This window comes from Schistocerca serialis, chromosome 2 (assembly GCF_023864345.2).
Source record: "Schistocerca serialis cubense isolate TAMUIC-IGC-003099 chromosome 2, iqSchSeri2.2, whole genome shotgun sequence".
Lineage (NCBI taxonomy): Eukaryota > Metazoa > Arthropoda > Insecta > Orthoptera > Acrididae > Schistocerca > Schistocerca serialis.
The window spans coordinates 1090852796-1090856394 of NC_064639.1; positions in this window are offsets into that span (position 1 = coordinate 1090852796).

The following is a 3599-nucleotide window of genomic DNA, read 5'->3' on the forward strand; positions in this document are numbered from 1 at the left end:
AACGTCTTAGACCTCCTTGCAATAAACAGACCTGAACTTGTAGCGTAGATGACGGAATCAGTCATATAAGACTGACAGAATCTATGACAATGGTTCCTACAAAGAATCTTAAGAAAGGTAAGAAGTTATTTTTGCTAAACAAGAGTGACAGGATACTTATTTCAGAGTAGTTAGAGAACCATCTCGTCAGGGTAACGTCTTAGACCTCCTTGCAATAAACAGACCTGAACTTGTAGCGTAGATGACGGAATCAGTCATATAAGACTGACAGAATCTATGACAATGGTTCCTACAAAGAATCTTAAGAAAGGTAAGAAGTTATTTTTGCTAAACAAGAGTGACAGGATACTTATTTCAGAGTAGTTAGAGAACCATCTCGTCAGGGTAACGTCTTAGACCTCCTTGCAATAAACAGACCTGAACTTGTAGCGTAGATGACGGAATCAGTCATATAAGACTGACAGAATCTATGACAATGGTTCCTACAAAGAATCTTAAGAAAGGTAAGAAGTTATTTTGCTAAACAAGAGTGACAGGATACTTATTTCAGAGTAGTTAGAGAACCATCTCGTCAGGGTAACGTCTTAGACCTCCTTGCAATAAACAGACCTGAACTTGTAGCGTAGATGACGGAATCAGTCATATAAGACTGACAGAATCTATGACAATGGTTCCTACAAGAATCTTAAGAAAGGTAAGAAGTTATTTTTGCTAAACAAGAGTGACAGGATACTTATTTCAGAGTAGTTAGAGAACCATCTCGTCAGGGTAACGTCTTAGACCTCCTTGCAATAAACAGACCTGAACTTGTAGCGTAGATGACGGAATCAGTCATATAAGACTGACAGAATCTATGACAATGGTTCCTACAAAGAATCTTAAGAAAGGTAAGAAGTTATTTTTGCTAAACAAGAGTGACAGGATACTTATTTCAGAGTAGTTAGAGAACCATCTCGTCAGGGTAACGTCTTAGACCTCCTTGCAATAAACAGACCTGAACTTGTAGCGTAGATGACGGAATCAGTCATATAAGACTGACAGAATCTATGACAATGGTTCCTACAAAGAATCTTAAGAAGGTAAGAAGTTATTTTTGCTAAACAAGAGTGACAGGATACTTATTTCAGAGTAGTTAGAGAACCATCTCGTCAGGGTAACGTCTTAGACCTCCTTGCAATAAACAGACCTGAATTTGTAGCGTAGATGACGGAATCAGTCATATAAGACTGACAGAATCTATGACAATGGTTCCTACAAAGAATCTTAAGAAAGGTAAGAAGTTATTTTTGCTAAACAAGAGTGACAGGATACTTATTTCAGAGTAGTTAGAGAACCATCTCGTCAGGGTAACGTCTTAGACCTCCTTGCAATAAACAGACCTGAACTTGTAGCGTAGATGACGGAATCAGTCATATAAGACTGACAGAATCTATGACAATGTTCCTACAAGAATCTTAAGAAAGGTAAGAAGTTATTTTTGCTAGAACAAGAGTGACAGGATACTTATTTCAGAGTAGTTAGAGAACCATCTCGTCAGGGTAACGTCTTAGACCTCCTTGCAATAAACAGACCTGAACTTGTAGCGTAGATGACGGAATCAGTCATATAAGACTGACAGAATCTATGACAATGGTTCCTACAAAGAATCTTAAGAAAGGTAAGAAGTTATTTTTGCTAAACAAGAGTGACAGGATACTTATTTCAGAGTAGTTAGAGAACCACCTCGTCAGGGTAACGTCTTAGACCTCCTTGCAATAAACAGACCTGAACTTGTAGCGTAGATGACGGAATCAGTCATATAAGACTGACAGAATCTATGACAATGGTTCCTACAAAGAATCTTAAGAAGGTAAGAAGTTATTTTTGCTAAACAAGAGTGACAGGATACTTATTTCAGAGTAGTTAGAGAACCATCTCGTCAGGGTAACGTCTTAGACCTCCTTGCAATAAACAGACCTGAACTTGTAGCGTAGATGACGGAATCAGTCATATAAGACTGACAGAATCTATGACAATGGTTCCTACAAAGAATCTTAAGAAGGTAAGAAGTTATTTTTGCTAAACAAGAGTGACAGGATACTTATTTCAGAGTAGTTAGAGAACCATCTCGTCAGGGTAACGTCTTAGACCTCCTTGCAATAAACAGACCTGAACTTGTAGCGTAGATGACGGAATCAGTCATATAAGACTGACAGAATCTATGACAATGGTTCCTACAAAGAATCTTAAGAAAGGTAAGAAGTTATTTTTGCTAAACAAGAGTGACAGGATACTTATTTCAGAGTAGTTAGAGAACCATCTCGTCAGGGTAACGTCTTAGACCTCCTTGCAATAAACAGACCTGAACTTGTAGCGTAGATGACGGAATCAGTCATATAAGACTGACAGAATCTATGACAATGGTTCCTACAAAGAATCTTAAGAAAGGTAAGAAGTTATTTTTGCTAAACAAGAGTGACAGGATACTTATTTCAGAGTAGTTAGAGAACCATCTCGTCAGGGTAACGTCTTAGACCTCCTTGCAATAAACAGACCTGAACTTGTAGCGTAGATGACGGAATCAGTCATATAAGACTGACAGAATCTATGACAATGGTTCCTACAAAGAATCTTAAGAAAGGTAAGAAGTTATTTTGCTAAACAAGAGTGACAGGATACTTATTTCAGAGTAGTTAGAGAACCATCTCGTCAGGGTAACGTCTTAGACCTCCTTGCAATAAACAGACCTGAACTTGTAGCGTAGATGACGGAATCAGTCATATAAGACTGACAGAATCTATGACAATGGTTCCTACAAAGAATCTTAAGAAAGGTAAGAAGTTATTTTTGCTAAACAAGAGTGACAGGATACTTATTTCAGAGTAGTTAGAGAACCATCTCGTCAGGGTAACGTCTTAGACCTCCTTGCAATAAACAGACCTGATCTTGTAGCGTAGATGACGGAATCAGTCATATAAGACTGACAGAATCTATGACAATGGTTCCTACAAAGAATCTTAAGAAAGGTAAGAAGTTATTTTTGCTAAACAAGAGTGACAGGATACTTATTTCAGAGTAGTTAGAGAACCATCTCGTCAGGGTAACGTCTTAGACCTCCTTGCAATAAACAGACCTAACTTGTAGCGTAGATGACGGAATCAGTCATATAAGACTGACAGAATCTATGACAATGGTTCCTACAAAGAATCTTAAGAAAGGTAAGAAGTTATTTTTGCTAAACAAGAGTGACAGGATACTTATTTCAGAGTAGTTAGAGAACCATCTCGTCAGGGTAACGTCTTAGACCTCCTTGCAATAAACAGACCTGAACTTGTAGCGTAGATGACGGAATCAGTCATATAAGACTGACTGAATCTACGACAATGGTTCCTACAAAGAATCTTAAGAAAGGTAAGAAGTTATTTTTGCTAAACAAGAGTGACAGGATACTTATTTCAGAGTAGTTAGAGAACCATCTCGTCAGGGTAACGTCTTAGACCTCCTTGCAATAAACAGACCTAACTTGTAGCGTAGATGACGGAATCAGTCATATAAGACTGACAGAATCTATGACAATGGTTCCTACAAGAATCTTAAGAAAGGTAAGAAGTTATTTTTGC